The following is a 19288-nucleotide window of genomic DNA, read 5'->3' as shown; positions in this document are numbered from 1 at the left end:
CACTGGAAGAACATTACTGTAACACGAAGCCTAAGCAGTGCACACATTAACTACAAACTCTACCAAACTCTACCAAATGGCATTTTTTTTCACAGAAACAGAAAACAAGAAATCTTACCATTTGTGTGGAACAAAAAAGAACCTGGAGTAGCCTGAGCAACCTTGAGAAGGGAGAACTCAGTTGGAGGTGTCTTCCTCCCTGGCTTCACATGATGTTAGGAAGCCACAGTCCCCAGCAGAGATACAGTAAGACATTGGCACAAAAACAGGCACATGGACCAGAGGAACAGAACAGGGAGCACAAGAATAAACCTGCCTTTATGTTGTCAGTTAGTCCACGGCAAAGGAGCCCAGAACACAAAGTGGGACAAGGACAGTCCCCTCCATAAACGGTGCCAAGAACATGCGACACCATACCCCCAAAAACAACACTAGACACCATCAACACTAGACACAAAATCAAGTAAATTTGAAAATTTTCCACATCAAGCCCCGGCTGGATCCTCTAACAATGGACCTCCTTAGTTGCAATCACACACAGGAAGCCTCTCCCCACTTTTCCCTCACCTTTTACTCCCACCGTGATGCCTCCTGGTGATTCTTGAAGACGTCTGGCTCCTGTCTGGGTGGACTTGGTTGGTCGAGTGTTGTCCTGAAGCTTAAGCGATGGTGGGTCCTGAGGAGGCCCAGCCTCCACCAGCCCTGCAAGGAGACAAGTTCCCACAGGAGCCAAACCCCCCAGTGAGACACGTGCACCTTGAGGGTCAGAGAACAGGCGTGGTGCCACCCGCTAGCCAGCTGGGAACTGCAGGCCACAACCACTCAGGTTTTACCACTCACACCAAAATGTACTCTAAATTGTTCATAGACAATTATAAAATGCACATCTGGGATTATTCTAAAAGAAAACATGTAAGGAAATCGACATAACCTTGTCTAGGTAATGAACTTTTACAGAAATCCCCAAGTCTATTCACAGGAGTAAAATTTATACCATGGAATTTAAAAAAATTAAAAATTTAAACTCTGTTTATGACCTTATTCAGAAAACCTAAAGACAAGACACATACTGAGAAACATAAATTTACAAAACACATAACTGATTAAGGATTTGGACTCAAATTACCCCAAGAACTTTACAACAAACAACCCCAATAAAAACAGGTAAAGATCTTAATAAACACCTCTCCAAAGAAAACACACAGATAGTAGATAAGCATAGAAAAATGTTCTCAAAAATCATACACCAGTAGGAAATTGCAAATTAAAACAATAATGATATAATACTGCACACTTATGAGAACCACTAAACTCCAAGAAAATGACATTACTTGTGATTGATGGAAGATGAAGAAAAATGAACTCTCCCTCACTGCAGGTGGAATGCATATGTGGCCACTTTGAGACAGTTGGGCAGTTTTTTCCAAAGCTAGTCAATGCTTGCCTGAGAATCCAATATTGCACCTCTAGTATTTAGACAACTGCTTTGATAAAGTGTCCACACAAAAACTAGCATGCAATTATACACAGCAACTCTACTCATAATGGCTTAAAACTTTGAAACATGAGGATGTCCTTCCATGCATGAATACAGAAGCAAGTTGGGGTATACCCATGTAAAGAGGGAAAATTACACCCTAAAATATATCTCTTTGGCATGAAGATTACAATGGGCAGATTTCTTAAAAAAATAAGACACATGAGACTCTATGAAATCCAAGTCAAGTCTGCCTTTTGTGAGGCAAATTTACATTCATCAGGGAAAACTACATTTGAAAAGTAATCTCCCTTTCTGTACCAGGAATAGAAGGAAGACAAAACCTCAGAAAATTTATCAATAGAGAAGGCTAAGATTTAAATCTATATGATGAACATAACCTTCCTTTCTTTTGATGTTAGATAAAGATGGCATTTCAGGTGATGTCTTGGGCCACTTCAGGGAATTACTCAATTTCCTCGATATCTCCCATGCTTAAAGTAGGCACACAAGTCCTTGAACTTGTTCGTACAATTGTGTAAAGCTAGTTAATACCACAAAAAGGTGTACTTGAAATGATTTCAGTTAAAAGTGTCATATGTATTTTTAATCACAATGAAAATAATGTAGGAATGTAGTGCTGATACAACTTACAACATTAACAAACACTGAAAAGATCCCTAGTGAAAAAAGCCATAAAGAAAAGTTCTCCCAGATCACATGGCCATCATGTGTGCTTTACATCCATCAAGGCTGTCACAGTGAGAGTCTCAGTAACAAACCCAGAAAAAGAAAACAAGCAGCTGGGCCAAATGGTGAAAGTTGAAGTGGGCCAGCGGGTCACACAGTAATGCGGAAGCCATACGGCTTCTTCACTGGTGGGTTATATGACGGCTCCTCGGGAGATTACCCCTGTTTTATGTAAAACACCCTACAGTATTTTGTATAAAGGGACAACTGTGAGTAGTTTTTACTATGAAAGAAATTACTGGGAAGTCCACCACTTTTCAAAACAACCATATCAATACCATGGCAGAGAAGTTGATAAGACAGACATCAAACCTTGCTCTAGAAGCCAAGACTCACCCAGACCGAGGTCAGCCAGAGGTGTGATGCTCATCGCCCTCGTAGGAGTCCACTTGTTATTAAGAGGCACTGTGGGAGGAGTGTACCCGTAGCCAGCAAGTCTTGAGTCCTGTGCATGACCTGGGATGCAGGAGAAACAGTGAGATTTTAACATTACAATTTTCCATAACACTTAACAAACAGTTGTTAAAATAAATAAATTCAATAAAGTTCAATAAGAAATCAATGTACAAAAATCAGCTGCATTTCTATACACTAATAATAACCCATCAGAAGGAAAATTCAAGGAAACAATCACATTTATAATTGTATCAAAAAGAACAAAATATCCAGGAACAAATTTAACCAAGGATGTGGAAGACTTGTACTCAAAAAACTATAAACCATTGAAAAAGAAATTAAAGAATACAAAAATAAACAGAAAAATGTTCTGTACTCATGGATTGGAAGAATTACTGGTATTAAATTATTGATTCTACCCAAAGCTATCAACAAATTCACTGCAACAACAACGTAATGTTCAATGATATGTTTCATTGAAATAGAAGTAACAACCCTGTTATTAATATAGGACAATTAAGGATACTGAACAACCAAAGAAGTTCTGAGAAAGGAGGACATAACTGGAGGCATCTCCCTCCCTAGCAGCAAACTGTATCACGGAGCTGTAGTAACCACAACAGTGAGGAACTGGCACAAACACAGACACACGAATGAGAGAAACAGCATAGAGTCCAGAGATAAACCCACATGGCTGTGGTCAGTTAATTCATGAAAATGGGGCCAAGGACATAAAAAGAGGGAGGGACACCCCCCTCAATAAACATTGCCAGGAAAATGGGACACCATGCACCAAAGAACATCACTGGTGACCGTCTCCACTGCACACAAAACTAACTAAAACCCCACAGTTTTCTACATCAACCTCTTTCTGAGGTTCCTCTGAAGACAGAACTTCCCTGAACAGTCAGCTGCACACAGGAAACTTCTCCCCACTTTGTCTTTTTTTCCTCTTATGGCGCCTTTTCACAGCGATGCCCAAGAAAACTCAGCCCATGACAGTATGGACACAGCCCCACTGTCTAGAAGACGAAGCTCTGACAGTCCTAAAGAGACCAAGCCCCTGCCGGCTGTGCAAGGGGCCAAGTCTATGGGCAGAATGCACCTGTGCCCTGTGGGTCAGAGGTGGATTTGGCACCCCGCTGTGGACCATAAGAAAAGTGCAGGGAACGCTGAGCTCACAAAGCCCAGGGACCTCATCCTGAATGCAGTTCTGCTCTACGTAGTACCTTTGGAAATCCAAACTGAAACACAGCCAAATAGCTCATTATGCTGTCTCAAAAACTGGTTAAGGAGCAATTAATTAAAAAACATATAGAATGAAGAGAACATAGACACAAACTTTACAACTGATAGCAAAATTCACTCAAGATTGCCCGTAGACAAATTTAAATGGCAAAACTATAAAAATCTTAAAAGGAAAAGGGAGAAAATCTGTAAGACCTTGGGTATGGTGATGAGTTTTAACTCACAACAACAAATGCCTATCTACAAGTCAACACAGAATTAATGATGTGGACTTCATAGAACTATAGACGTCTACTCTGTGAAAGGTCTTATTCACAAAGGCAAAAGAGAAACCACAAACTAGGAGAAAGTATTTGCAAAATGCGCATCTGATAAAGGACTTGTACTCAAGTTACACCAATAAAATCTGGAACAAAAAACCCCATTAAAAGTGGGTAAAGATAGAAACAAACATCTGGGTAAAGAAGGTATACAGATAGAAAATCACCATACAAACATATACTCAATATCCTAGTGGAAGACAGGTGTGGCCAACTTTGGAAGACAGTTTGACAGTTTCTTCCAAAGCTAAACACTCTCAACTTAGAATCAAAAAAAAAAAAATCATCTCTTGAATTTAGACAACTGCTTTGAAAACCTGTTCAAGCAAAAATGAACATCAAGTAATGCAGAGGAGGTCTATTCATAATGGCTTAGAAACTCAAGTGATCAGTACGTCCTGAATTATTTGAGGCCAAGAGTACAATAAGTAGATAGGTTTCTGGTAGATGTTCTGGGTGACTTCATCAGGTCAAAACTTGGGATTTGACTCAGGCTGAGAAGTGATAAGGTAGGTCACAATTTCTGAATGGGCTCCTGGATCCATTTGACGGGACTCTCTTCTCAATACCACCTCCATGTTGATTATCCTTTGACAAATGAAAGAATCAGTCTGGAGAGGCTACATATGCACTGCATGACACAATTTATATGAAATTCAGAGAAAGGGAAACTGAGAGGTGGTAAACAGGTCATGCGGGAGTTCTGAAATGTTCCATATGATACTTTGTGGTGGACATTTGCCATTATGCATTTGTCTAAACCCATAGGTCTGTATGACCCAACAAATCAATTCAGTGATCAAGTAAGTGGTAGTGTCACAGGATGGAGTACAGGATGTAACACAGGCTCTGTATTAGAAATGTGTGAAAACACTCACTGCTGCTGGTGGAGCAGAAGGGGCCAGCCTCAGTAACTGCAGGAATGAACAGAACGTGTAGACTACAGGGAAAACGTACTGCATGTAAACAGTGTGATCTGTGAGACCCATCCCACACAGGTAGGAGCTAAGAATGCTGAAACCACTCATCTGGAGCAGAATGAGAAATGAATTGAATGGGTGGAAGATACTGGGAACCAGGATTCTACTGTCTGACTGGGAGTTACAGATAAGCAGGAGGAAGATGTACCTTGTCCATACAATAATGGATCATGTTGGAGGCATCAGTATAAACCCATCTTCTGCTTAATATGAATACAGACATTTCCACATAGAAATCTTTATAATTATGAGTGTATAATATTGGGAAGGGGGAAATTTCACTCTCTATCCCTCTTGTGGCTGGACTAATAATAAAACAAACACAAGACAGAGCAGCAGAAGAAAAAGACAATTTAATTCCTACACACAAAAGTCTCATAGAAATGGGAAGTAAGAAGTAGTAAAGACAGGAAGATTTTGTACATCTAGAAAACTATAAATTTATTAGGAATTGACAGTCCAAAGAAATGTAGCTTTTGTGTATTCAGTGAAGAATCTAAACAGAATTTGGGCTTCAGGTGGTAAATTAAAGAAGCTACAAGTTATGTTTATATTGGCCTCTGAACCTTTCACATGAGACTTATTTCCTGCTTTTAGGGAGATACAGTGGGGGTCAGAGTGTTTCTCTAGCTTTAGCCGCTTCTAAGTAATTTAAATTTAAAACACTATGTCATTGTGGCAGATTGGGGTGGGGGGACGGTGCTCCCTGAACAACAACTATACACTAAGGTGGGAACACATGCACACATTTCCTTGCATTGTCAGCTGAGAACATTTTCCTTCCATATGTAAGTTCTTAATACCATTCTCTGACTAAAGGAATCAGGACTCTTTGAAAAATGGCTTATACTAGGACTGCAATAGTCAATATATGAGCCAGGATAATCTTGAATCTTGTATCAGAAAGTAAGAAAGTACCGGGGGGGGGGGGACAAAAATATGGAATGATCTCAAAGGAAACAGGAGTCAATGAAAGAGTTCTCAATAGCCAATGCCGGAATAAACTGAGCAACCAAACCTGTGGTGCTGGATTATAACCGAAAGATTTAAATAACTATCCAGGTGTCCACAATGGTGAAGTTAAATGATGACATAGTTTTTTTTTTTAATTTTAATAAATGGGATTGAATATAAAACTCCCATGCAGAAGAATTCCTAACAATCCATGACATCCATCAAGGAGGTGGAGCTAAAGCCCCCTCTCCTGAAGTGTCCGTTCCACATAGTGACCTCCTCCTGCTTAGGTCGGAAGCAAGAAAAGTCTGAGATCCCACTGCTGGGCATGTATCCAGAGCAACACTCTAATGTGAAAAGACACATGCACCAACTGATTTTTTTACCACAGTGGGCAACATTAACTAGGGGGGAAAATTGTGTTTTCAACAAATGGTGCCAGGCAATTGTCTATCCAGTGAAATTTTTTTCATTTCCAAGAGAAATGAAATTGGATCCTTGCTTCATACCACATGCAAAATTAACTCAAGATACATAAAAAGCTTAAATTTAAAGAGTGGCAAAGTGACAATCAGCTCTCATCAGCTGATTCCACATTTGTAGGATCAGTCACCTTCAGATAAAAAATTAATAATAATTTGAGAAAGTTCCATAAAGAAAAACTTGAACTTGTGGCATGCCAGAAACTATTTAAATAACATTATATTTTCTTCACAATTATTTAAATATCATTTACATTGTATTATTTATTATAAATGATCTAGAGATGATTTTAAATATACAGGAAGATGTGCTTAGATTATTTGCAAATACTACACTGTTTTATATAATGGATTTGAACACCAACAGATATTTAGTATCCACAGGGTGTCCTGGAACCAGTACCTCACAGATAGGGAGTGAAGCTGTATAAACTCTCAAAGAAACAATGGGGATGAGTCATCATGACCTTGGATTTAGCAATTTCTTTAGATCTGATAGCAAACACAAGCTAGGAAAGAAAAAAATAAATCACCTTTCCTCAAAATTAAAGACTTTTGTACATCAAAGACGCTATCCAGAAACTGAAAAGACAGCACACAAAGTCAAAGAAAATACTTGTACATTATATACTTGAAAAATTTTTATCAAGAATATATCAAGAACTTTTAAAACTCATAAAAAGACAAAGCAAACCCATTTTTAACATGGTAAAAGGACTTAAGTAGACTCTTCTCTATATGTAAGCTTAAAAAAGGTACAATATATTGTAAATATGTATTTACATGCAATGTAATTTATATGTGCAGTCAAACAGTAATAATTCTACCTAATAAAATGAAAAAGAAAAACACCACTAAATAAGGAAAACTGAATAATTAAAAAAAAAAATAGACCCTTCTCCAGACAAGACAAATAGTCAATAAGCACAGAAAGGATGTTAAAAATCAGCCATGATGGACATGTAAGTGAATACCACAATGTCGTCCCTCCCAAGCACACTGGAAGCCCTGCAGTCAAGTAAACTGGAAATAACGAATATTGGCCAAAATGTAGAGAAATTGAAACTTTTAAACATTACTTGAAAAATTGGAAAACGGTGCAGCCCATGTTTCCAATTTGTCATTTCCTCAAAAAGATAAAAAATACAGTTACCTTATGGTTCAACAACTCCACTCTTAGATATAGACCCCAAAACATTAAAAACAGGTGTTCAAACAAAAAAAGGCACACAAGTATTTACAGCAGCACTGTTCGCAATGGCCCCAAAGGTAGAACAATTGAAATGTCCATCAAAGGCTAAACAGATAAACAAATAGGTTGTATCCATAAACTGCCATATTATTCTGCCATATAGAGGACTAAAATGGTTCAGCCACGGTGGAGAACCAGACAGGAGTTCCTCAAAACCTTACACATGGGGTTGATGTATGATCCATCAATGCCACTTCAGGATATATGTTCAAAATTGTTGAAAGCAGGAACTAGAAGAGAAATGAGTACACCCATATCCATGGCAGCACTAATCACAACAGCAAAAGGTGGAAATAACTCACCTGTCCATCAGCGGATGAATGGATAAGCTAAATGTGGTGTATACACAGTGGGATACCACACAGCCTTAAAAACTAAGGAGATTATGACACGCGCTGCAACGTGAATAACTCTTGTAGTCACTATGCTCAGTGAAACAAGCCAGACACAGAAGGACAAATACTGTATGATTCCCCTTATACAAGGCATCCAGAGAAGTCAAATGCGGAGACAGAATGTCACTGCCAGGGGCTGAGGGCAGTCAGTGTTCACTGGACACAGGGCTTCACTTGGGGAAAATGAGTAAGTTCTGGAGACGGATGGTGAGGCATCTGTACAACAATGTGAATTTAGTGAATACCATAGACCTGCATAGTTAAATGGGTTAAATGGTAAATGCTATATTCTGTATTTTTAATGACGATGAAAAATGTGAATGAATCACTAATGACTCAAATTGGATAAAGATTGAAAACATTCTAAGTGAAAGGAGACACACAGAAGAGGCCACCCAGATCGTATTCATCTTGGGCCTTAAATCCATTAAGATTTTGACAAAGAGGGAAACTCTCAGTAATAGTTTCAGGAAAAGAAAACTGGCACAGAATGGAAAAAGGGATTTCCGTAAGTTGGGGCAAAGGGGAAGGCTGAAGTGGGCCTGTGGCTGGGGTTACAAGGAGAACCATACAATTTCTTCATTTGGGGTTTATGTGCTGGTTTCCTGGGGGAGTATCCCAGTGTTAGGTAAAACCCACTGGAGTGTTTCATGTGACGAGGCAAATGTGAGTGCTGCATAATGCTATTTAAAGTATTTTATATGCAACTTTACAACAAACCTTTATAAGAAACTTTACTAGAAACTAAATTACTTTTGAAAACAACCATGGCAACACCACGCCAAAAAAGCAGAGGAGACATCAGATTTCCTTACAGAGGCCCACCCTTAACGCGATCCAGTTCACCCAAAATGCTGATGCTCGTCGCCCTTGCAGAAGTCCACGTGTAACTTAGAGGCACTGTGGGAAGATTAGGAGCCACTGTGTCTTAGGTGCTGCAGACGACCTGGATGGATTTCTGATTTCTACTTTTCCACATCAAACCATCAAAACACTGTTAGAACTAATGAATCATTTCAGTAAAGCCACAAGGTACAAAATCAACACACAAAAGTCAGTTGTCTTTCTATACATTAATAATGAAACATCAGAAAGAGACTTTTTTTTAAATCCCATTTACAACGGCATCCAACAAAATACCTAGGAATACATTTAATCAAGGGCATGAAAGACCTGCCCACTGAAAATTCTAAGACACTGAGGAAGGAAACTGAACAGATGCAAATAAATGGAAGGATACCCTCTGCTCACAGACAGAAAGAATTAACGTTGTTGAAATGTCCGTCCTACCCAAAGCAGTGCTCAGACTCAAAGCAAGCCTCGTCAAATCACTGTGCCCTACACCAGAAAACAACAGAACATCGTGAATTGACTGCACTTCAATAAAATGAAATAAACTTCAGCGGCATTTTTCACAGAAACAGAACAAAGAATCCAAACATTGGTGTGGAGACACAAAGGCCCCTGAACAGCCAGAGAGATTCTACAAAAGGGAAACAGGCTGGAGGCATCTCCCTCCCTGACTTCACACTGCATTACAAAAGCACAGTCACCAAAACTTTGTGGAACTGGCACAACGACAGGGACATGGACCAGAGAGAGTCTGCAAACAAACCTACGGGGATGTGGTCAGTTAATTCACAAGAAAGGAGCCAGGAACCTGCACCGGGGAAAGGACAGTCCCCTCGATGAATGGTGCTGGGGAAACTGGACACCACACGCCAGAGAAGGACATGGCACACTGTCTGCACCACACACAGAATCTGACTAAACCCCACAGCTTCCCACATCCGGCCCTTCCTCCCCCAGGGCCTCTGAGGAGAGCCTCCCCTCAGCCATAAGCCCCTCACGGGAAGCTTCTCCTCACCTTCCCTCACTTTTCCTTCCTCCTCACCTTCCCTCAGTGCAGCACCTCCTGGTGGGTCCTGAGGAGACGGGGCTCCAGTCAGCTGTGCAGGAAGCCAAGTCCGCGGGCTGAACGTGCGTTCCCGCCACAGGTGGGGGAGGCGGGCTCCGGGCCCGGCCAGCCAATGGGAAGGCGCGGACCCAGCTGCCTCCACAGCCAGCGGAGGCCCCGCCCCGACAGCGGCTCTGTGCAATTCTTTAAACTGGAAATTCAAACTGAAATAGAGTCAAATATCCATGACTTCTCCAAGTAGTTAAGGAACAATTAGTTGGAGGCCCTATGGAGTGAAGTAAACCGAGACACAAACTTTAAAACTTACAACAAATTCACTCAAATTTATTCATACACATTTCAAATGCAAAACTATCAAAATTATAGAGATAAACAGAAGATAACACACAACGTAAAAAGCCAATCAACAAAAAAACTAATATTATGGACTTTATGAAAGATTTCTACTCTGAAAGACCTTACTCAGAAACCCAAAAGACAAGCCATAAACTGACAAAAATATTTACAAAACACGTATCTGATAAATGATTTGGAATCAATATACAAACAGCTCTAAAATAACCCATAAAAATGGGTAAAGATGTAAACAGACACCCACCAAGGAAGACATACAGATCGTAAATAAGGATACAAATTTTTAAAAAATTGCTCAACATCATATGCCATTAGGCAATTACAAACTAAAATCACAGGGTTTCACGGAACACCTGCTAGAAATGCTAAACTCCAAACCTGACAACCCCGTTGCTGGTGGGGAGGAACAGCAGGGCTCTCCCTCGCTGCTGCTGGAACACGCGCACAGCCACTTCTAAACCAGGTTGGCAGGTTTTCCACAGTCCTGCTTCCACTGTTTAGTCAACTGCTTTGAAGAACTACGTCCACACACAAACTAGGAAGCAGCTACACACAGCAGCTCTGCTCGTATTGGCTAAAAGCTTGACATCAGGATGTCCTTCAGCAGGTGAAGCATAAGCAAACTGGGGTACGTCCATGTCGGGAGGCGCAGAATGCGCCTCCCCAAATAGGCCTCTTTGGCATAAGGATTAGTCTGGTCTGACTAATTTAAAAAAAAAAATCATAGAAACCTGAGTAGAGGTTGCCCACTTGTGAGAGACGTTTATATTTATTAGAAAAATCTACATCTGTAAGGGTGTGTCCCTCCTGGTACCAGAAACATAAGGCTGATTAAACCTCAACTAACTCTTGTAAATAAAGAAAGCCTGACTTCAATCTGTATAACAAACACACCTTTGTTTACTGAGCTTTGGTGATAACCTGCCACAAACGACTTCCTCCTTCCCCAAATTCTTGCTTTTGTTTTTAGCTAAAGCTCGTATTTAAGCTGCTGTTTCTGGCCATTTCAGAGTTTATATGTCCTGAAGACCAATGTTCATTTTTATTTTAAAGATCAAGGTGAACTATTCACAAAAATAGTAATAAAAATATGAATTTGAAACTGTGACTGAAAATACTGCAATGTGAGTGAAAACACTGCAAACATATCAGTAAACAAAGAATGCTGAAACCAAGTCATCAGCGGCTGCTGCCACCCCCCAGTGGGGACAGCCCTGCAGCCCAGCCTCTGCAGCGACTCACAATGGTGCACCCTGCGCGGACTCAGAATAAGAAAGGACAGAACACTGGCCCTAGATAGCTAGGTGCTTGTCAAAGGAATGAATTCAATGAGCCCAAATGTTTGCTTCCTCTCACACAGAGAAAAGCACTAAATTCTTTAACTTGAGATGCCTGATTCTCTTTAGATAACAAGTAATCTTTTATTGTTCCAACTACCTGGTCTTTGTTGTAAAGCTCCTGTATATCCTAGCTCCTCCCCTACCTCTTCGGAGCAGTCCCTCAGAGCGATCTGAGAGGCTGTCATCCCAGCTCGAGTCCTCCCACCAAATAAAACGTAACTCTTAACTTTTAGGCTGCGCGTTTATTTCAGTCGACAAGACAAAAACCAGAACAAAAAAGCGTTCTTAACTTGGAGACACCTTTTTTTCTTAACCAGACCCTCATTTTGCATGTCTCTTTCTTTGTTGCATCCCACCCTGTCTGCCCCTTCTCACTCCGAGATGCTGTCTGTGCCAAGACCTTCTGACTCGGTGAGGGGTGAAACGATAGTGCCGTTTACTGAGGGCTTGCTAAGGGCGCCAGGCTGTGTTTTGAGTGTTTTAAATGTATTTTTTCATTTAATCTTCAAAATGGCTTTATGAGATCGGTATTATTATCTCCATTTTACTGATGAGAAAACTGAGGCCCAGCTGCAAGTGGCAGAGCCATTATTCAGACCCAGATGATTTGACTCCAGAGCCTACGTTCTTAGTGGACTATGCAGTCTCTAAACAACTGGCATCTGTGAATTAGATAGTTTAGAAGTTTGGAGATCCTTCAAATTGGAACAATAAGTTTAACAATCTTAATTACAATGATATATCAATTGTAATGGGTAATGTTGCCAGTTCAGATCTACTTGGAATTAGCATGCGGTTTTTTCAGGAACTGCATGATGATTTTAGGAGCCGGTGGCCCAGGGACCACCCCTCTTCCAGCCTTCCTTCAATCTGTAGCAAGTCGGCCAGGTGCTATCTGAGAGTGGCCACACGGGGGCGCCAGTGAACAAACACGAGCAGAACCCGCGCGGAGCGGGTTCCGTCCTGGGTACAGCTCCCTCTTTCAGTGTTCACAGACTGTCTTTGTGGACCACTGAAAGCGTGACTTTGCTGATTTTTTTTTAATGCCAAATTCATACTTCAAAACTGCTACATTGCGAATGTGCTTTTAAAAGTCTCATGGTCGGTCTTGGGGCCAATAGATCATTACTGAATATATTCAGACCTAACTAGGAAACAATTATGATGCATAGCCCACTTACTTTCAGAGAGAATTCGTGTTAGAATACGGAATAGTTTGGGGACCACACAAAACGGTCCAGATCAGAGGAAAACTGAGAATCAACAGCCATGGAAAGTGGGGAAATAGCAAAACCCTACGTTCGGAGCCGTTGACTAAGCCTCGCACCCGCAGGGCCAGCAGAGCCCTGGAGTCTGGGGTCAGCTGTAGCTCACCTGCTGCAGATACCCTGACGCTGCCCCGGCCCCCTCCTCCCCGACACCCGCCTGACTCCTGCAGCCTGCTTCTCAGAACCCACTCCTAGGTCTGCCTGTGCCTTTCGTGCTGGATGTACCCATAATCATACACGACTCTGTCTTTTAACCATTTTCCCTGCGTTGTTGGTAAAATTGGCTTTGTATCTCCCGCAGCGATTTACAATCACTGGCTGCACTGCTAGAGCTGGTCATGGACTAGAGGCTCCCCCGCAGCATCACGCGGCTCGTGTCCCAGACACCGGGGGCGCTGAGCGAGCTCCCCCTGCAGCTGCCGCACAGAAGGCTGGTCCAGGCACTGCTGCGTGTGCTGTACAGTCAGTCTGAGGCAAATTAGCCAGAACCTTGGGGTTTGGGTCAGCCCGTCAGCCATGATGCCCTCTGAAGAACCTGGTTGGTCTGACACTGCCCTGGGAAATACTCGAGGAGCAGCCACTGTGTCAAATGCAAGGAGCTAGGCTGTGAGAGGCAGACGGGAGTCAGAATTCCTGAGACAGAGGCGATCTTGGAAGCTGCCTAGAAATTAATAGGAGCTCGAGAAGTAGTTGTGGAATCAATAACATGCATCTAAAAACATCTAAATGAAAGCCTCAGGTCAGATTGAGTGCTTGCCTAAAGCTGCACCTGAAGCTGGTGACAGAGCCGGGCTGGATGGCAGAGGCCTCGGCCATGGCTGCCCAGAGTGGCTTCGCTGGAGTGAAGTCACCCATGCAAGTGGCTCTTCACATGGCAGATGCTGAGAACAAAGGTGGTGTCAACATCAGAGAAACCTCCCAGGTTGGCTGTGCTGAGCTCTGGTGATGGGAAGGAGTCCTGGGCTGCTGCCCTCTCAGAACCTGTCGAGTTCTGGAGATGTGAAGCCACCCGCCCGGCTGGTGGGAAACGCTCGGCAGAGGGAGGAGGGAGACGGAGGAAGCAGAGCGATGGGGGGGCTCTCTTCACCACCCCCCAGAAGACATGTACTGTCCAGCAGGACAGCAACCCCAGGTGCCCCCAGAGGCTCCACAGAACTCACCCCTCGGGTTTAAGCCGGGCCTCAAAGGTGCAGTTCACAGCCGTAGGACATGGGACATGACAAAGCCACAGGATCAACTTCCTTCAAATATATTCTGGGAAGAAGAAAAAGTCACTGCTAAAACACTGATATTTTTATTTAAAAAGAAAGTATACATATAATACATATAATAGAGTAAAACTTGCTTTACTTACAAATATTTGTCGAGTGTCCCCTTTGTGCCCTTTGAGCTCCAGTCCCTCACGGAAGTCTGCAAACAGTGTGGCGCTTCACGAGCCAATCAGCAGAAGGAAGGAATTCATGCCAAGAAGAAGCGATGCAGACTGAGGGCGGCACGGGTCAGCGCCCTGCAGAGAGGGTGAGGAAGCCTCTGAGAAGCTGGCATGGAGCCCAAATGGAGGAGGCGCAGGGGTGCGGGTAGCTGCTGCGGGGAGGGCAGCAGAGCAGCTTCTGAGACAAAATGTGAACTTCACATGTTTTGACTTCTGTGCCGCATCAGGACCTGGGTTCTTCTAGCTTCTCGGGACACGTGTTGACTTTTCCTCTCTCTCAAATGTGTGAAGAGAAATGCCTCATTTAGGCATCGACTTCCTTTAATAAAAGGCAAATAAATCAGCCCTAGCTGGTGACAGAGCCTACAGAGAAGAGACACAGACAGTTGAACTTCATGGTTGGGGAAAGCTGGCCCAGAACAGCAGGAGGCCCCTCCCACCTCAGCAGGAGCAAAAGGTCTTGCAGAAGTGTCTTCCCCAGGGAGGGCTGTGCTGAGTCTTCACAGGGAACACTGCCTTCTCCATTGACTTCTATCTCACCTCATGCCCCCTCTCACACAAATATTCTAGCCTGTCTTACTCCTTCCTTGTTTGGACTTTTAGATTTGACAGTTTTAGCATTTTGTGACTCTCTAATTATTTCATGCAACTCCCTTTGCATTCTCAAGTAGACATGAGGCCCCTTCAATGTGGGGAGAAAATTCCATGCATTTACCACTTGTATGCAGCATTTTTTGGTTGTGGGGAAAGAGGGAGGGAAGTGTCGGCTGTACTGACCACAAAGAATTCCATGAACAGGCCAAATCTGGGGCTGGGGAGGAAGAGGGTGGTAAGGGGAATAGGTGGAGACTGCAGTGCTGTTGTGCACTGGTTTAGGAAGGAGTGAGATGGAAGGTCTTTTGGACCATGGTGGCTCAGATCCGATGTGCAGGACATCTTGATGCCATAAGCACAGCCACCTCCACCTTTTCGTTAGAACCAGAGGCAGGAAATGTAAACTGTAGAGCAAAGGCTAGTGAAGAAATTTACCATCCCTTTGGTAAATAATTTTAAAAAATAAATTGGGGGCCTCCAGAGGGAGGAAACGAAAGGTCAATTTATGCTCGAAGACACACATGTTGTGCAATTTTTTTCTGGCATGAATACACCTGAAATAGATCATTTTTGTAGAGGAACAGGCTACTCCTCACATGTTGGGCTGCCCCAGGTGAACAGCCCCAGAGAAGCAAAGAACAGGAAACCAGCAAAAGGTATGTTGATCACCACCAGAGGAAGACAGAGGGGAGTCCAGCTCAGACTCCGGCCTTTAGTCTAGTGTTGCATATAAGATAACAAAATTCAGGTATAAAGACCATTCCAGCTCCAGAATCTTCTGATCATGGTCTTGCATGAAAGGCAATGTTTAACATGTATTTTTCTTAACATATAATAAACTCCTTGGGTTTAGTCACTTCTTCAGTACTGAGTGTGTAGCTAACAACTGTGGATGAATATGCTACGCTTAGAGGATATCTTCAGGCTACAGGGTCTGAGGTCAGACTGATCTTTCTCAAGTGGGTGGAGGAAAAGAGGCTAAATAGTTCATCTCTAACATCATGTTGAGTTTAATACTGCCAAAACACACCGAAACAATCAGACAAGTATTCAGCAGAGCTTCAACGAGATAGTCTCTTTTTGGAGTGCAAATCATTTTTAAGGTAATTATCTTCTGCCCCAATTTACTAAGGAGCTCTAAGCTTGCTCATTGCACTGCCTCACCCTTAGAGATCCGTACTCCTCCTTCCCCATCAGATGCCGCAAGTCTCATGTGAGCAAGGGAGAGCGGCTTTCTGAGAGGCTGTGTACCCACTGTGCCTACAGGCGAGCAACCGATTCTATTTCTGTAGCTTGAGAAGTGACACATTTCTTCTGTGCTTCCTCAGAGGAACAAACAACCACACGTCTCTACCAGAGAGCTCTGGAGAAGATGCTTGGCATCTTCTTGGCTGCCTCCAGAGTTAGATGATGCAAAGAAACCTCAGCTACACTCTGGACTTTGATGACTCAGATCCCCTGAGACCAACTATAGTGGCAGAATTTCACCTTGACCCACGTCGCAGTTCCTACCAAAGTAGAAGTGGGACACTGAATCAGAACCTCGGGGGTTGTGCACAGAAATCTGTATTTTAACAGACTCCATAGGTGATTCTCATGGAGTCAGCAAGATACAGGTTTATGCATCAAGATTTGGGACTGCTGGTGTGTATTATGCAATATCCAAGAAGGTCTTAGTTGTTGAACGAAATTTGGGAAAAAACAACTGAGGCAAAGTTTGAGGCAGCATCTCCTCATGACTCCCTGGACTGAATAAAGAGTACTACTTAGAAATGAGGGGAAAAAGTTTTTTTAGCCAGTGTTTTCCAGCAGCCTGCTTTAAGGCATCTTCTCCGTTTTGAATGACACCTTCTGCCCCCATGGATCATGTGACGCCCTGGAGTGGTGGCAGTTCTCACATGTTTCCTGTTTATAAAAATCTCTTAAACAATCTATGGTAAATGGAGAACTATACTCTGAATGACTTTCTAAAAGCCTGATGCTAACCTGCTACTGCTGTAGCCAGAGCCTGGAGGTAGACATGCTGTACTCAGAGTTCCTTTGAGGAGTCAAGGTCACCCAGAAACCTTCCTTCCCTTGGGTAGCTCTTCAAAATTGATTTGCCTAAAGTTACTTTTAATTTTCCACTGGGACCAGGACCCACTTAAGAACCACTTTTTGTTTTGTTCTTTTGGGCCGGGGGCGGGGGAGTTGGGGAGGTAATTAGGTTTATTCATTTTTTTTTCAGTGGAGGCAATGGGGATTGAACCCAGGACCTCACACATACCAAGCACAGGCTCTACCACTGAGCTCTACCCTCCCCTCTAAGAACCATTCTTTAATTCTCCCAGCACATAACCCAACGTCTCTAAAACAGAATTGCATTTTAATAATCATTATTACTAGATTAAGATTACGGTAATATTTTACTGGAATAAAAATATAGATCAATTAAGACTAGGGAAACATTACTTTTAGGAACAGGCTTGTTCCTAGATTGGCTAAATTCCTTGTTCACAGATTGGCTAAATCATTTTTGGCTAAGACTGAAACATTTCTTTTTCGGCCTCTTTACAGTCAAACGAGTTGATGAGCTCAAATTACAAGGGATTTTCTGAAAGCTTTTATTTCCTATTAATCCCATGACCCAGACATTTTCAAATTATGTTGCTATTGAAATACTATTAATGAGGGTCTTCATAAAGCAGGAAAATTCCAGGGCAATATAAATTTTGAACAGAAAGTACTTAACTTACGATACCCATTTATTCATTTACTCATTGATTTGTTCAGAAGTATTATTTACCATATTCCAGACCCTTTAATAGGTGCTGGGTATACCCATCATTTACTAGGTAGCAGATGAGCTTTTGCCATACCGTTACTGAAGTTCAGTTAAGCACATCGAGTACTGTAAACACTTTTCCTCAGGGAAGTGATCAGAAGTCGACTAACTGTAGGCATTGCATGTGAACACTTCTTAGAGAGCTCCCCTCCCCATAGGGCACGACTGCAGTGGTCTACTGGGTGATCAAGTACTTTATGAGGTATACAGTGGAGTCACACCATGCAAGCATCTGACAGTCAGAATTCAGTGATCTGCACAGCAAGGACAAAAGGCCGCGTGTGTGGGTACCGAAGGAAGACTAAGATGGGGGTGATAATCTACTGTGTGTGGGTTTTCTTTTCACCCCTCCAGGTATCTTGTTGGGCTAGTGATAGCAGGGTGTTTAAGATAATGTGTAAGACTGTGTCACATCACCCCAAACACAGGCCAACTAGAGCTCAGAAAGCAGAAGTCTGTTCATCTCCCTGTCACTCTCACAGCATCCCAGTTTGGGTGGTAAGTTGTGGAGGAGGAGGGGGCAGGCTAGCCAGCTAGATTCGTGAAGTCACCACCTTCACGTGTACCCAACCGCAATGCTTGAGGCCTGAAGTTCAGCCGAAACCAAACCAGAGCCTCAACCCGAACCCCTAACCGTGAACCCGAACTTGAACCAGAACCACAACCGTACATGAATCTAAACCGGAATCCGAAACCTGAATCCAATCTTAAACCCCGAACTCAAACATAACGGGCACCAAAACCTGAACCCGAACCCTAAATCTTAACCGTACCTTGCTTAATTCTTTGCCTAGTTCCAGTAGTTTCTTTAGCTCCTGTCTGTAACATATAATCTACATCAATTTGTGACAAATGATTTATAGACAGCTGTTCCATCCCTGCATCAAACATTGACCCTGGGAAGTCAGGTGTGTTTCACAGCCTGCTGATTCCTCATTATCCATGCAGGGTTTATAACAGAGGTAAAGTTAGGCAGAGAACGAGGGAGGATGGGCACTTGGGAGGCTGAGTGCAGGTTTGTACATTTGACAGGGAGTGGAAAGGGGCTGGGATGGGAGTGGCCAAGGGGCTTGAAGCCTGTGTGATTAGGGCTGGTGCCACTGCTCCTAGATCATCTAGTAGGAATCCAGTTCCAGACGTGTTGAATCAGTGGTGAACTTGGGGGATTAAAGGCAGAAGTGAGGTCCAGGCTGAATGTAGAGCACCAGGGAACAGGCAAAAGTTGATCAGAACTCCTCATTTTTAGATGCACTTGTGTCTTAGGGAGGAGTTGGTTTTGAACCCAGCGTGTCTGTCCCCTTCCC

At 42.7% G+C, this 19288-nt stretch overlaps 1 long non-coding RNA gene across 1 annotated transcript; it reads right to left on the bottom strand.

Annotated features, from left to right (window-relative positions):
* Positions 1 to 13597: 13597 nt before the first annotated feature.
* LOC140697212 (uncharacterized) lies at positions 13598 to 18094 on the bottom strand. The gene is made up of 4 exons (XR_012074069.1): positions 18019 to 18094; positions 14489 to 14929; positions 14295 to 14388; positions 13598 to 13795 (listed from the first exon to the last, which is right to left on the bottom strand). It is a non-coding gene; the product is annotated as an uncharacterized lncRNA (long non-coding RNA).
* Between the last annotated feature and the right edge of the window lie 1194 nt (positions 18095 to 19288).

This window comes from Vicugna pacos, chromosome 6, assembly GCF_048564905.1.
Source record: "Vicugna pacos chromosome 6, VicPac4, whole genome shotgun sequence".
NCBI lineage: Eukaryota > Metazoa > Chordata > Mammalia > Artiodactyla > Camelidae > Vicugna > Vicugna pacos.
The sequence above is the reverse complement of the archived record's forward strand: the minus strand, read 5'-3'. Positions and strand labels throughout refer to the sequence as shown.